This window comes from Camelus bactrianus, unplaced genomic scaffold (assembly GCF_048773025.1).
Source record: "Camelus bactrianus isolate YW-2024 breed Bactrian camel unplaced genomic scaffold, ASM4877302v1 HiC_scaffold_53, whole genome shotgun sequence".
Lineage (NCBI taxonomy): Eukaryota > Metazoa > Chordata > Mammalia > Artiodactyla > Camelidae > Camelus > Camelus bactrianus.
This window is the reverse complement of record NW_027413970.1, coordinates 331,194-348,340: the sequence shown is the minus strand read 5'-3', so window position 1 is coordinate 348,340 and position 17,147 is coordinate 331,194. Positions and strand designations below refer to the sequence as shown.

At 41.0% G+C, this 17,147-nt stretch overlaps 1 protein-coding gene across 29 annotated transcripts in view; it reads right to left on the bottom strand.

The window, feature by feature from the left end:
* Positions 1-17,147, bottom strand: part of LOC141576968 (uncharacterized) — a 153,502-nt gene that overhangs the window by 51,486 nt on the left and 84,869 nt on the right. For 21 of the 29 annotated variants that reach the window (XR_012505403.1, XR_012505397.1, XR_012505385.1 and 18 more), the window contains 4 exons: positions 13,066-15,146; positions 9,809-9,881; positions 7,868-8,437; positions 2,526-4,612 (listed from right to left, as the gene is read on the bottom strand). The gene's annotated coding sequence lies outside the window, so the exon portion shown is untranslated. The remainder of the gene's footprint in view (positions 1-2,525; positions 4,613-7,867; positions 8,438-9,808; positions 9,882-13,065; positions 15,147-17,147) is intronic. The other 8 variants (XR_012505375.1, XR_012505374.1, XR_012505376.1 and 5 more) reach the window with 5 other exon arrangements.

Genomic DNA, 17,147 nt, shown 5'->3' with positions numbered 1-17,147 from the left:
AGCCTTCATGGTCCAATGCCACAAAGATGAGAGAAAAAAGAACAGTGGTCTAAGTCCCCAGCGTGAGATGTTGAAGCATTTCCTTCAGCATAATGTGCCAAATGCAAATGCTACATTTGGAATGGCACTGACATGGTATGGCAACGAGGACACAAAGATGGGGCTGTGCGATGATTGCAGTAGGCCCTGATTCATTACCCTCATAGAAATGTTTCCACCAGTGTTTCTGTATACAGAGAAGCTCTGGGAAGATCTAATATTGGGACATTCCCATGGCAATAGAAAGGACAAGCGCACTGTCATAATTGTGTTTTGGAAACACTCCAAAATGACACACAGCAGCCTGCAGAGCAGAAACCCATTAGAAGCTTTGTTTCCACAAGAGGTAGGGTCCTGTGCACTTCCAGAGCTGTGACAAGTGTAATAAAAATGAGGTTCTACTAAACGACAAAGGTAGGGTTTGTTCATCACAACTGCAACACCAGCAATTAGATTTATACCACACAACACACACAGGAAAATGACATGGCATCACTGTATAGGAGAAATTGTCATCACAGTAATATCATGGAATTACTTACAAACAAGAGACTGAAATTTTCACTTAACCAAGCCCTGCATGTCTAAATTATATACCTGATAATACTTGACCAGTAGAGATACAGAAGTATAGTAAAAGAGACAGGAAGTATTATTTTCAGTTCCAAAGTGGTTGAAGGCTCTAGAAAATCCTTTCAAAGAACTAGACTCTGAAACATGCCCAGAGAAGGCCTTGAAAATGGAGGTGAGAGAAACACTGAATAACAACAGTTTCTCAGAATGACGAAGGGCAGAATACCAGAAAAGGGGAAGAGAACATCTAAAGACAAGCCAAATAAATTAAGTAAACTCGATGGATGAGATAATATCACGGTTAAAGTCAGTCCTATGCAGACTACAAAATGCAGAGGGACTTGTGTGTGACTGCGAATACAGGAAAACAGAAATCTCTTGATCAGAAGATGACATAGAAAAGCACCTGAAAGCCAATGTAAACACTTCTGTTGAACCCTGGGATAAGATAAAGCATGCAAGGCTAGGATTCATAGGAGTCCCAGATGGAAAAGCAAGATATAAAAAAAAAATTTTGAAAAGTTATTTGGAAAAAACTCAGACTGAAACTTGCTGAAACGCAAGAAACAATCATCTATAAGAAACCAGGAAGAACACAGCGTCTAAAGCCGGTGGAATCCCAATAGACAAAGCAGCTGTATTATCATTCAAATCATCAAAGTTCATGATCAAACAAGTAATTTTAAATGCACTTAGAGTAAAGCAACGAAGTCACAACAGAACCTTCAGAGGTGTTTCAGCTGATATCTCAACAGATTCATTGTAGGACAGGAAGCAGGGCCAAGACATAGACCAAATTCATGAGAAAATCTGCAGTCTAGTGTAGAGTATGCCACAAGACTGCCCTTCACAATAATGGCCCAAGTAGAGAATTTCACAGAGCGGCCAATCGTAAAAGAATTCAGCAGTTCAAAATTTATCCTAAAAGAAAGATTGAGAATTCAACCCTGAATAGAAAACAAGCAGGATGATCTGGAAATAAGAACACCATCACTGGAAATGCAAAGGTTGCTATGACTTGTAAAGAAAAAACAGGAAGTAGGCAAATTAGATGTCAAAATCGTAAAAATGGGAGAAGGAAGCAGGAAAACATAGGTGATTTTCAGCACTTTACTATGTGAATCAGCTTATAGGACTCTCTGAAACAAACTGAGTGATACATGGCATAATGTCTTTGCAAAACAAACAACAAACAAACAAACAAACACCAAAAGTATACTGTTGACTGACATATATCCAAAGGAATCAAGATCATTCAAAAAAAATACGTAAAGTGATGTCAAGGATCATTCAGCACGAATCGACACATTATCGCTGCTTGCATGTACACAGCAAAATTTTGTTTAGAAAACAGATGCGTGCATTAATATTCATAAATTTTGTTCCATAAGAGCACATCATGACCTAACGAAATGCCTGTTTTGAATAAAATGGATCCATAGTCCGTGATATAGGCTTATAGCATTCCAACAGGACGAATGAATGGAATATTGAACCCTATGAAGAGAATAAATGGCATATGCCTATAACAATGAAAAGTAGCTCTGCAAAACAGTACTAAGAGCAAAAGAGACAGACAGTAAATTGTACATTGGGATTTTTTTCATTTCATGGAAATTCAGCCCCCATGAAACAAATGGATCCATGTTCTGAGAGTGTGGGTGTTTCAGCAGAAAAGCAACAGACGGATATGCATTCTGGGTGAATGGATATTATGCAATCATAATATTCCTATAGTGGGTCTTTACGTGCTTTTAACTGTTAGAAAGGTTAAAGATGTGTGAATACATAAACTTAAAATTGACACACTTCTCTACATTTGTACTGTGTATAAAGATCTGCACAAAAGGAAAGAGGGAAGGAAATAAAGACCATGGGACACTAATGGAGAGAATCACAATTAACTTAGGAACCTCTCATTTGATGCAGCACCTCCTCCAACAATGACAAAATGCAGCAACAATTGGGGATTTCAGTAACTGCTTGAATTCCAGGTGGAATGTTGGTGTGATCTTCATGGCTTGTTGTGGGTGGTGGATCAAAGGTAACTGGGTGGAACCCTGTTGGTGGATCAGTGTCATGGAAGGGCTGCCACCCTCTGTGAAGCTTGGGTTATGTCTCCTGTTCGGGAAGCTGTGTAAGTTCGAGATACTTCTGCCGCCCTATGGCCTGAGTTCACAAGTCAGTTTCCAGAACCTGAAAGGGAAGACAGTGGAAGTTCTGACTGTTTTCAACTAACTGGTGAGGCTCTGAGGTACTTTCAGACTTGCCCACTCCTGTAGAAGTTGACATAATTGGAGGCACGAAGAGAAGTTGGCAGAAGAGCTGGCTGTACTGATTGAGGAGGGATGCAAACACATTGAAGAGAGTTGTTCTGCTACAATGGAGAATACTGGCATAGAGACATCTGTACAGAATACCACGCTGGAAAGGCATTCGTGAGACATATTGATCATCACTGATACTGGCAGAAACCTGTGGAGGGTCAACGTGCACTTGAGGAACGTACTCAATTCACTTCCCCAAGAACGGGTCCAAGATTAATGCCGTCTAAAAAAGAAGAGATGTCAGAGATTATAAAAGCCCTCATGTTCTTGGAAGAGGTCATGAGAATCCACACGTCCCAAGGGGCAATTACAAACCAAACTGACATCCAAGCACCAAGTCCTGGTAAGCCTTTTCCCAGGGTTTGGCCTAGCTATGAAGCACTTGCTCTTCCCTCCCCTCCACCCAGGCATCCATTTCAAAGGATCAGCACTTGTGCTGCAATGAAGCCAGTAGGAGCAGAGCAAGCCACTCCCAGAATCAGAGTTCCTCCACCTTCACATTCTGTACATAATAGTGAGCTCCTCCTTGGTCAACTACTCTCAACTAAAATAGATTAGATTTGAATTCTTAGCTCACACCATGAAATGATGACCTTCCCCTAGATTCAGCAAATTCTGGGGTTATGTCTTCTTTGGGGTGAAGGGAGTGTTGTAAGTGAGGGGAATTTTTGACTGGACTTGAAAATGTATTAGGCCTCAGTTTTTCAATACTGTATAGGTTACTATTATAAGTCAGTTATTGAAATGAACTGTAAAATTCACCATAGACATGTAGGGACACATGATTTGTGGATAGTCTTTTCCCTGCAGTCAAGTCCCAGGTGCAGGTTATCATGGGGGTGCAGGCTTGGATGGGTTAAATTGCTTTATCAAACATGATAGGATGATGAAACATTCGCATTGTCGATAGAAGAGCACCTGGTTCTCCATAGACTAGCAAAGCTGCAGCTGTGTTCTCATAGCCATAAAGCCTCAAGGTGCTATTGGACACAAGCCTACATGTAAATATGTTGTTTGGTTTTCCTTCTGTTTTCCTAGAGAGAAAAGTTGCCCCTTGAAATGACAACATTGGCCAGTATGTGTCATTGGAAGGAAAGGGCACCACATGCACAAGGGAAACCCAGGTTTGGGGTTATTTCATGGTTCCATTATTTATTTCATGGTTCCTGTTGTTGTAGAAGGCATCAACAGTAAAGGGTTCACCTGTTCCCTTCATCACCTTGGACTGCTATTTTACATACTTTCTGTCTATTTTTCTCTTAGAGATGAAAAACTGGCACCTGAAAATGACAAGTCTGGTTTGTAGATAGATACAGTATCTTTCGAAAATTAACTTCATTTTCATAAAAATCCCAAAACATGTAAATCAATTCCACTTACCATTTGAAAGATTGCAAATGAGGTATCAACACACTGTGAATAATGGAGTCTTCGGACAAACCCTCCAAACATGGCTGTACAGATAATAGAGCTAAACAAGAATCACATGTTTGTGATTTATGTTTGGAAATTGTTGATTTATCGATGTAAGTTGGCTGAGTACCAGTTCAAACTTCGCTCACTCGCTGCCATGTACACAGCAAGATAAAGATCGACTCACCCAGCCCTTGGCTCAGGACAGTTGCCGAACAGTGGTCTCCTACTTCCAAAGACAGAAAGAGGCCTCACAAAACCTGGAAAGAGGAGAAGGCAAAGTAGAGAATGGAAATCAGTGCAGGACCTGACCTCTGGTGAAGGAACAGCAAAGGTGAAACTCTGTATTACTTGGATACATACTCTCAAGTTGACAGGAAATATGGGATTGAAAGCAGTGCACTGAGTTTTAGAAGAGTGCACAGCAGATGCTTGGCTGACAGAATTCAAAGAGATCATCACACAATAGCCCCACAACTGATTCCCAGATCAAGATCCAACCTGCCAAATTTTAGCTAGCAGAGGATATGCAAGATGAGAAAAACGGCTATGTATGATGTCGCACACTGAGTCTCAATGATCTTGAGGGTGATATGGTTAGTGGTTGGTCCTATCAAGAGAGAAACTGGCCTAAGACCCTAGTGGGAATGCAAACACACTGGCGTACAAGGTTGAGTTTATTGAAATATCCCATGGAAATATCCACTGCATCTGCAGGCCTAGGGACCAATTTGGCATTTTGCCAATTGAGCACATGTGGGGCTCAATCAGAGACATCATGCATATGGTCTGCGGGTTCCTGGGGGCCTTGTGTTTGAAATTAGTATCCGAGGCCATAGGATCTGCCATTTTCATAGGCAGGAGTTGGATTAGGGTTTGGTACGTGGCAGAAGTTGAGGGACAGCTCTGTGGTAACCTTCATGGTCCAATGACACAAAGATAAGAGAACAAAGAAGAGTGGTCTAGGTCTGCATAATGAGAAGATGTAGCATTTCCTTCAGCATAAACTGCCAAATGCAGATGCTACATTAGTAATGGCACTGAAATGGTATGGCACCAAGGACAACAAGGTGGGGCTGCGGGATCATTGCAGCATGCCCTGATGCATGACCTGCTTAGATATGTTTCCACAGGTGTTTCTGTATGCAGAGAAGCTCTGGGAAGAACTTGTACTATTTGGACATTCCCATGGCAATAGAATGTACAAGTGCACTGTCACAAAGGTGTTTTGGAAACACTCCAAAATGACATACAGAAGCCTGCAGAGCAGAAACCCTTTAGAAGCTTCATTTCCACAAGAGGTAAGGTCCTGTGCACTTTCAGAGATGTGACATAAGCATAATAAAAATGAGGAACTAATAACCGACAAGAGTAGGGATTTTACATCACAACAACTGCAACACCAGCAATTAGAGATAAACCACACAACACACAAAGAAAAATGACATGGCATCACTGTGTAGGAAAAATTGTCCTCACAGGAATATCATGGAATTGCTTAGAAACAAGAGACTAAAACTTTAACTTAACCTTGCCCTGCAAGACTACATTATATACCTGATAATACTTGAACAGTAGAGCTACAGAAGCATAGTAAAAGAGACAGGAAGTACCATTTCCAATTCCAAAGAGATTGAAGGCTCCAGAAAATTCTTTCAAAGAATAGACTTCAAAACACTCCCAGAGAAGGCCTTCAAAACTGAGGTGAGAGAAACACTGAAGAACTACAGTGTCTCAGATTGACAAAAGGCAGAATACCAGAAAAGAGGAATAGAACATGTAACGATGAGACAAATAAAAGAAGAAAACTAGAAAGATGAGATAATATCACGGGTAAAGTCAGTCCAAAGCAGACTACATAATGCAGAGGGACACGTGAGTGTCTGTGAATACAGCAGAACAAAAATCCCTTGATCAGAAGATGACATAAAAAAGCAACTGAAAACCAATGCAAACACTGCTGTTGAACCCTGGGATAAGACAAAGCATGCAAGGCTAGGATTCATAGGAGTCCAGATGGAAAAGCAAGATATAAAAAAATTTTTTTGAAAAGTTATTTGGAAAAAAAATCAGACTGAAATTTGCTGAAATGCAAGAAACAATCATCTATAAGAAACCAGGAAGAACACAGAATCTAAAGCAGGCGGATCCCAAAAGACATACAAGTAGCTGTATTATCGTTCAAATCATCAATGTTCATGATCAAACCAGTGATTTTAAATGCACCGAGAGGAAAGCAACTAAGTCACAACAGAACCTCCAGATGGGTTTCAGCTGATTTCTCGACAGATTCATTGCAGGACAGGAAGCAGGGAAAAGATATAGACCAAATTCTGAATGAGAAAATCTGCAGTATAGTGTAGCCTGTGTCACAAGACTGCCCTTCACAATACTGGCCAATGTAGAGAATTTCACAGAGTGGCCAATCGTAAAAGAATTCCGCAGTTCAAAATTTATCCTAAAAGAAAGATTGAGAATTCAACCCTGAATAGAAAACAAGCAAGATGATCTGGAAATAAGAAAACCATCATTGGAAATGCAAGATTTGCAATGAGTTGCAAATAATCTACAAGAAGCAGGCAAAGAAGACATCAAAATCCTAAAGATGGGAGAAGGAAGCAGGAAAACATAGGTGACATTCAGCACTTTGCTATGTGAATGAGCTTATAAGACCCTCTGAAGCAAACGGAGTGATACATGGCATAATGTGTTTGCAACACAAAGAACAAACATACAAACAACAAAAGCGTATGGTTGACTGACATACATCTGAAGGAACCAAGATAATTCACAACAAAATAGTCAAAGAGATGTCAAGTATCTTTCAGCATGCATAGACATATTATCACCCCTTGCATGTATCCAAAACACTTGTATTAAGAAAACAGATGTGTTCATTAATATTTATAAATATTGATTCATAAGAGAACATTGTGACCTAACCCAAATGCCTATTTTGAATAAAATGGATCCATAGTCCATAATATATTCTTACATGCTTTCCAACAGAATGAATGAATGGCATACTGAACCCTACGAGGAGAATAAAAGGCATATGCCTATAACAAAGACAAGCAGCTCTGCAAAACCGTACTAAGAGCAAAAGAGACAAACAGTAAAGTGTACATTGGGATTAGTTTAATTTCTAGGAAATTCAGACCCCATGAAACCAATGGATGTAACTTCTGAGAGTGTGGGAGTTTCAGCAGAAAAGCAACAGAAAGATAAGCATACTGGGTGAATGGATATTATGAAAGCATAAGATTACTATAGTGTGTCTTTGGGTACTGTTAACTGTTAGAAAGTTTAAACACGTGTGAATTGATAAACTTAAAATGGACACATCACCCTCCCTTTGTTTGGGTCTAGTGACCTGCACAAAAGAAAAGAGGAAAGAAAAAAAGGAACATGGGATGCTAATGGTGAGAATCACACTAATCTTAGGAACCTCCAGTCTGTTGAAGCCCCTCCCCCAACACTGACAAGATTCAGCAACCATTGGGAATGGCAGTTACTGTTTGAATTCCAGGTGGAATGTTTGTTTGTTCCAAGTGGCTTGTTGTGGCTGGTGGATCCAAGGTAACTGGGAAGAACCCTGTGGGTGGATCAGTGTCATGGAAGGGCTGCCGCCCTCTGTGAAGCTTGGGTTATTTCTCCTGATCGGGAAGCGGTGTAGGTTCAAGATACTGCTGCTGCCCAATGGCCTGAGTACACGGGTCAGTTTCCAGAACCTGAAAGGGCAGACAGTGGAAATTCTGCCTGTCTTCAGCTTATTGGTGAAATTCTGAGGTACTTTCAGACTTGCCCAGTCCTGTAGAAGTCGACTTTATGGGAGGCACAAAGAGAAGTTGGCAGAAGAGCTGGCTGTTCAAATTGAAGAGAGATGCGAACACAATGATGAGAATTGTTCTGCTACAATGGAGAATACTGGCATGGAGACTTCTGTACAGAATACCAGGCTCAGAAGTCATTCATGAGACGTATTGGGCCTCACTGATACTGGCAGAAACCTGTGGATGTTCAACGTGCACTTGAGAAAAGATTTCAATTCACTGCTCCAAGAACGGCACCAAGAACCCTGCTGCCTAAAACAGAAGAAATGGCAGAGAAGATAAAATCGCTCATGTTCTTGGAATAGATTGTGAGAATCCACACGTCCCAAGGGGCAATTATTAACCACTCAGTCCACCAACAACCAAGCCCTGGTAAGCCATTTCAAAGGGTTGGGTCTAGATATCAAGCAATTGCTCTTCCCTCCCCTCTTCTCAGGCATCGATTTCAAAGGATCAGCACCTGAGCTGCAATGAAGCCAGTAAGAGCAGAGCAAGCCCGTCCTAGAATCAGAGTTCTTCCACATTCACATTCTGTGCACAACAGTGTTCTCCTCCATGGCCAACTACTCTCAACTAAAATAGATTGGAATTGAAATCTTAGCTCACACCACAAAATGTTGACCTTCCCCTAGATTCAGGGAATTCTGGTGTTATGTCTTCTTTTGGGTGAAGTGAGTGTGGTAAGTGAGGGGAATCTTTGACTGAAGTTGAATATGTATTAGGCCTCAGATTTTTAAAACATTATAATTTTGTATTCTAAGTCACTTTTTAACAGGAACTGTAAAAGTCGCTATAGAGTTGTAGGAACACATGTTGTAAATTGTCTTTTCCCTTCAGTCCAGTCCCGGGTGCAGGTTATCATGGGGGTGCAGTCTTGGATGGGTTAAATTGCTTTATCAAACATGATCGGATGATTAAACATTCTCATTGTGGATAGAAGAGCACCTGGTTCTCCATAGACTAGCAAAGCTGCAGCAGTTTTCTCATAACTACAATGCATCTAGGTGCTATTGGGACCAAGCCTATGTGCAAATATATTCTTTGGGGTTCCTTGTGTTGTCCTAGAGAGAAAAGTTGCCCCTTGAACCACCAAAGTTAGCCAGTATGTGTCTTTGGGAGAAAGGGCACCACATGAACAAGGGAAACCCAAGGTGGGGGTTATTTCAAGGTTCCGATAGTTATTGCATGGTTCCTGTTGTTGTTGAAGGCATCAAGAATAAAGGGTCCACCTGTCCCCTTCATCAATTTGGACTGCTTTTTTACATTCTTTCTATTTTTCTCTTAGAGCGTACAATGTGGTACCTGAAAATGACAAGCCTTGTTTGTAGCTAGACACATTATGTTTCAAAAATTGACTTCATTTTCAAACAAATCCCAAAATATTTCAATCAATTCCATTAACCATTTGAAAGGCTGCAAATGAGGTATCAACACAGTGTAAATACAGAAGTTTTCTGGCAAAAACTCCCACCGTGTCTATACAGATAAAATAGATACACAAGAATCACATGTATCTGAGTTATGTCTGGAAAGTGATTATTTATAAATGTCCAGCTGGCAGAGTACCAGTGCAAATTTCGCTCACTCGCTGCCATATACAAAGCAAGATAAACATCGACTCACCCAGCCCTTGGCTCAGGACAGTTGCCGAACAGTAGTCTCTTACTTCCAAAGACAGAAAGAGTCCTCACAAAACCTGGAAGGGGGACAAGGCAAAGTAGAGAATGGAAATCATTGGAAGACCTGACAACTGGTGAAGGAGCAGCAAAGGTGAAACTCTGTTTTACTTGCACGCAAACTCTCAACCAGACAGAAAACACAGGATTGAAACTGGTGCACTGAGTGTTGGAAGAGTTCACAGCAGATTCTTGGCTGACAGAACTCAAAGAAATCACCACAAAATAGCCCCACAATTCATTCCCAGACATAGATCCGAGCTACCAATTTTGAGCTAGCACAGGATGTGCAAGGTGAGGGACAGGGCTTTGGATGAGGGCACACACTGAATCTCAGTGATCTGGAGGGTGTTGTGGATTTTGGTTGGTCCTATCAAGAGAGAAAACCAGCCTTGGACCCAAATGAGAAAGCAACCACCCTGGCGTGTGAAGTTGAGTTTATTGAAATATACCATGGCCACATCCACTGCATCTGCAGACCCAGGGACCAATATGGCATTTTGCCATTAGAGCAAGAGTTGGGCTCAATCAGAGCCATCATGCATCTGGTCTGAGGATTCAAGGGGGCCTTGTGGTTGAATTCAGGGTGCAAAGCCATAGGATCTGCCACTTTCATAGTAAGAACTGGGATTATGGCTTGGTACGAGGCAGAGGATGCAGGTCAGCTATGTGGTAGCTTTCATGGTCAAATGCCACTAGGATGAGTGAACAAAGAACTGTGGTCTAGGTCCACAGCATGAGAAGATGCAGCATCTCCTTCAGCAATATCTCCCAAATGCACATGCTACATTTGGGATGGCACTGATATATTATGGCATCGAGGACCCCAAGGTGGGGCTGCGGGATCATTGCAGCAGTCCCTGATGCATGACATCCTTAGATGTGTTTCCACTGGTGCTTCTGTAGACAGAGTAGCTTTGGAAGAACTGGTACTTTTGGGACATTCCCATGGCAATGGAAAGGACAAGCGCACAGTCATGATGGTGTTTTGGAAACACCCCAAAATGGCATACAGCAGCCTGCAGAACAGAAATCTTTTAGAAGCATCGTTTCCACAAGTGGTAGGGTTCTGTGCACTTTCAGAGCTGCGACTTAAGCATAATAAAAATAAGGTTCTACTAAATGACAAGAATAGGGTTTGTTCATCACAACAACTGCAACACCAGCAATTAGAGAGATACCACACAACACACACAAAAAAACGGCATGGCACCACTGTCTAGGAAATATTCTTCCGCAAAAATATCATGCAATTGCATGCAACCAAGAGACTAAAACTTTCACTTAACCAAGTCAGGCAAGTCTAAAATATATACATGATAATACTTGACATGTAGAGATACAGAATTATAGCAAAAGAGACAAGAAGTACAATTTGCAGTTCCAAAGAGATTGAAGGCTCCAGAAAATCCTTTCAAAAAACTAGACTCCGAAACACTACCAGAGGAAACCTTGAAAAAGGATGTGACAGAAACAGTGAAGAGCAATAGTGTCTCAGAATCACAAAGGCAGAATACCAGAAAATGGTAACAGAACATTTAAACATGAGCCAAATAAAATCAGAAAACTCGATGGATGACATAATAGCAGGGGTAAAGTAAGTACTAAGCAGACTACATAATGCAGAGGGATTCGTGAGTGACTGCGAAGACAGGAGAAAAGAAATCCTTTGATCAGAAGATGACATAGAAAAACAACTGAAAATCAATGCAAAAACTGCTGTTGAATCCTGGGATAAGATAAAGCATGCAAGTCTAGTATTCATAGGAGTCCCAGATGTAAAAGCAAGATATATAAAAATAAAAGTTTGAAAAGATATTTGGAAAAAAATCAGACTGAAATTTGCTGAAATGCAGGTCACAAACTTCTATAAGATACCAGGAAAAACACAGCATCTAAAGCAGGCGGAATCCCAATAGACCTACAAGCATCTGTATTATCATTGAAATCATCAAAATTCATGATAAAACAAGTGATATTATATGCAACTAGAGGAAAGCAACCAAGTCACAACAGAACCCCCAGAGGGGTTTCAGCTGATAACTCGACTGAATCATTGCAGGAGACAGGAAGCAGAGCCAAGATATAGACCAAATTCTCAATGAGAATATCTGCAGTCTATTGTAGCCTATAACACAAGAATGCCCTTCACAATACTGGGCGATGGAGAGAATTTCACAGAGCGGCCAATCGTAAAAGAATTCCACAGTTCAAAATTTATCCTAAAAGAAAGATTGAGAATTCATCCCTGAATAGAAAATAAGCAAGATGATCTGGAAATAAGAAAACCATCATTGGAAATGCAAGAGGTGCAATGAGTTGCAAAGAATAAACAAGAAGTAGGCAAAGAGCACATGAAAATCCTAAAGTTGGGAGAAGGAAGCAGGAAAACATAGGTGATTTTCAGCACTTTACTATGTGAATCAGCTTATATGACCCTCTGAAGCATACGGAGTGATGCATGGCATAATGTGTTTGCAAAACAAACAACAAACATAGAAACAAGCACCAAAGCATACGGTTGAATGACATATATCTGAAGGACACAAGATAATTCAAAACAATACTCAAAGTGATGTGAAGTATATTTCGGCACTCATCGACACAGTACCATGGCTTGCATGTACACAACAAACTTAAAATTAGAAAACAGAAGCATGCATTAATATTCATAAATATTGATTCATAGGAGCACATAGTGACCTAACCCAAATGCCTATTTTGAATAAAATGGATCCATAGTCCATGATGTAGTCTTACATGCCTTCCAACAGGATGAATGAATGGCATATTCAACCCTATGAAGAGAATCAAAGGCATATGCCTATAACAAAGACAAGCAGCTCTGCAAAACTATACTAAGTGCAAAAGAGACAAACAGTAAAGTGTACATTGGGATTAGTTTAATTTCTAGGAAATTCAGACCCCATGAAACCAATGGATGTAAGTTCTGAGAGTGTGGGAGTTTCAGCAGAAAAGCAACAGACGGATATGTATACTGGGTGAATGGATATTATGCAAACATAATATTACTATAGTGTGTCTTTGGGTACTGTTAACTGTTAGAAAGTATAAACACGTGTGAATTGATAAACTTAAAATGGACACACCTCCCTCACTTTGTATGTGTCTAGTGATCTGCACAAAAGGAAAGAGGGAAGGAAAAAAGGAACATGGGATGCTAATGGAGAGAATCACACTTACCTTAGGAAACTCTAGTCTGTTGTAGCCCCTCCCCCAACACTGACATATTCAGCAAATATTGGGAATGGCAGTTACTGTTTGAATTCCAGGTGGAATGTTGGTTTCTTCCGCATGGCTTGTTGTGGCTGGTGGATCCAAGGTAACTGGGCAGAACCCTGTGGGTTGATCAGTGTCATGGAAGGGCTTCCACCCTCTGTGGAGATTGGCTTAGGTCTTTTGTTCGGGAAGCTGTGTAAGTTCGAGATACTGCTGCTGCCCAATGGCCTGAGTACACGGGTCAGTTTCCAGAACCTGAAAGGGCAGACAGTGGAAGTTCTGCCTGTCTTCAGCTTACCGGTGAGGCTCCGAGGTACTTTCAGACTTGCCCAGTCCTGAAGAAGTCGACTTTATGGGAGGCACAAAGAGAAGTTGGCAGAAGAGCTGGCTGTTCAAATTGAGGAGAGATGCGAACACAATGATGAGAGTTGTTCTGCTACAATGGAGAATACTGGCATGGAGACTTCTGTACAGAATTCCAGGCTCAGAAGTCATTCATGAGACGTATTGTGCCTCACTGATACTGGCAGATACCTGTGGAGTTTCAACGTGTACTTGAGAAAATTACTCAATTCACTGCTTCAAGAACGAGTCCAAGATTCCTGCCGTCTAAATCAGAAGAGATGTCAGAGATGATAAAAGCGCTCGTGTTCATGGAAGGGGTTGTGAGAATCCACACGTCCCAAGGGGCAATTACAAACCACACAGAACACTAAGCACCAAACCCTGGTAAGCCTTTTCCCAGGGTTGGGCATAGCTATCAACCAGTTGCGCTCCCCTCCCCCCAAACTCAGTCATCAATTTCCAAGATCAGCACCTGTGCTGCAATGAAGCCATTAGGAGCAGAGCAAACCCTTCCTTGATTCAGAGTTCCTCCAACTTCAGATTCAGTTCACAACAGTGAACTCCTGCATGGTCAACTACTCTTGACAATAATAGACGGGATTTCAATTCTTAGATCACACCACGAAATTATGACTTTCCCCTAGATTCAGCAATTGCCGGTGTTATGTCTTCTTTGTGGTGAAGAGAGTGTAGTAAGTGAAAGTAATCTTTGGCTGAACTTGAATATGTATTGGCCCCAGGTTTTCGAGTATAGGTTAGTTTTGTAATTCAGTTTTGAAATGAACTGAATAAGTCACCATAGACATGTAGGAACACATGTTTTGTGGATTGTCTTTTCCCTTCATTCAAATCCCAGGTGCAAGTTACCATCGGGGTGCAGTCTTGGATGGGTTAAATAGCTTTACCAAAAATGATCGGATGATTAAACATTCTCATCGCTGATAGAAGAGCACCTGGTTCTCCATAGACTAGGAAAGCTGCAGCAGTTTTCTCATAGCTATAATGCCTCTAGTTGCTATTGGATCCAAGCATACACGTAAATAAGTTGTTTAGGTTTCCTTGTGTTTTATTAGAGAGAAATGTTACACCTTGAACTGCCAACATTGTCCAGAAAGTGTCATTGGGAAGAACGGTCAACCCATGCACTACGGAATTCCAGAGTGGGGGTAAATTCATGTTTCCAATACTTATTGCATGATTCCAGGTGTTGAAGAAGGCATCAACAGTAAAGGGTTCACCTGCCCCCTTCATCCCTTAGGAATGCTATTTTACATTTTATTTGTCTCTTAGAGCTGACAAAAAGGCACCTGAAAATTACAAGTCTAATTTGTAGCTAGATACATTATGTTTTGAATATTGACCTCATTTTCATATAAATCCCAAAATTTGTCAATCAATTCCATTAATCTTTTGAAAGACTGCCACTGAGGTATCAACACAATGCCAATACTGGAGCCTTCGGGCAAACTCTTCCACAATGGCTGTACAGATAATAGAGCAAAACAAGAATCAAATGTCTGTGAGTTATCTCTGGAAAGTGTTGGTTTATCGATGTCCATTTGGCAGAGTACCAATGCGAACTTCGCTCACTCGCTGCCATGTACACAGCAAGTTAAAGAACGACTCACACAGCCCTTGGCTCAGGACAGTTGATGAACAGGTTCTCTTACTTCCAAAGACAGAAAGAGGCCTCACAAAACCTGGAAGGAGGAGAAGGCAAAGTAGAGAATGGAAATCATTGCAGGACGTGACCTCTGGTTAAGGAGCAGCAAAGGTGTAACTCTGTTTTAATTGGATGGACACTCTCAAGAGGACAGGACACATGGGATTGAAAGTGGTGCACTGAGTGTTAGAAGAGTCCACAGCAGATGCTTGGCTGACAGAACTCAAAGAAAGCATCATACAATAGCCCCAAAATTGATTCCCAGAGCAAGATAGGATCTGCCAAATTTTAGCTAGCAGAGGCTGTGCAAGATGAAGGAAAGGGCAATGGATGACGGCACACATTGAGTCTCAGTGATCTTGAGGGTGTTGTGGATTGTTTTTTGTCCTATCATGAGAGAAAACTGGCCTGAGACCCCAATCGAAAGCAACCACAGTGGCGTGCAAGGCTGATTTTATCAAAATACCCCATGGAGATATCTACTGCATCTGCAGTCCCAGTGACCAATTTGGAATTTTGACAATCTAGTACGTGTGGGGCTCAATCAGAGCCATCATGCATCTGGTCTAGGGTTACTGGGGGTCTTGTGGATGAAATCAGAATCCAAGGCCACAGGATCTGCCACTTTCATAGGCAGGACTGGGATTAGGGTTTGGTACGTGGAAGAGGATGCAGGACAGCACTGTGGTAGCCTTCATAATCCTATGCCACAAAGATGAGAGAACAAAGAATAGTGGTCTATGTCCGCAGCATCAGAAGATGAAACATTTGCTTCAGCATAATCCGCCAAATGTAAATTCTACATTAGAAATTGCTCTGACATGGTATGGCACTGAGGACAACAAAGTGGGTCTGTGGGATGATTGCACCAGTCCCTGATGCATGACCTCCTTAGATATGTTTCCACAGGTGTTGCTGTATACAGAGATTCTCTGGAAAGGACTTGTAATATTGGGACATTCCCATGGCAATAGAAAGGAAAAGCGGACTGACCGATGGTGTTTTGGAAACACTCAAAAATGACATACAGCAGCCTGCAGAGCAGAAACCATTTAGAAGCTTCGTTTCAACAAGAGGTACAGTCCTGTGCACTTCCATAGCTGTGACATAAGTGTAATAAATATGAGGTTCTAATAAACGACAATAGTAGGGTTTGTTCATCACAACAACTGCAACACAAGCAATTAGAGATAAACCAAACAACACAAACATAAATACAACATGGCATCACTGTATAGGAAAAATTGTCCTCACAGGATTATCATGGAATTGCTTACAACCAAGAGACAAAAATTTTCACTTAAACAAGCCCTGCAAGTATAAATTATATATAGGGTAATGCTTTCCCAGTAGAGATACAGAAGTATAGTAAAAGAGACAGGAAGTACCATTTTCAGTTCCAAAGATATTGAAGACTCCAGAAAATTCTTTCAAAGAACTAGACTATGAAACACTCCCAGAGAAAACCTTGAAAACAGAGGCGAAAGAAACACTGAAGAATAACAGTGTCTCAGAATGAGAAAAGGCAGAATACCAGAAAAGGGGAAGAGAATATCTAAAAACGAGCCAAATAAAATCAGAAAACTCGATGGATGAGAAAATATCACGGGTAAAGTCAATCCTAAGCAGACTAGATAATGCAGAGGGACTCGTGAGTGACTGTGAAGACAGGAGAACAAAAATCCCTTCAAAAGAAGATGACATAGAAAAGAAACTGAAAACCAATGTAAACACTGCTGTTGAACCCTGGGATAAGACAAAGCATGAAAGGCTAGTATTCAAAGGGGTCACAGATGGAATAGCAAGATATATAAAAATAAATAACTTTTAAAATTTATTGGAAAAAAATCAGACTGAAACTTGCTGAAAGGCAAGAAACAATCATCAATACAAAACAAGGAAACAAACAAAGTCCAAAGCATTTGGAATCAAAATAGACCTACAAGCAGCTGTATTATTACTCAAATCATCAAAGTTCATGATAAACCCAGTGATTTTAAACGCACCTAGATAAAAGCAACTTAGTCACAACAAAACT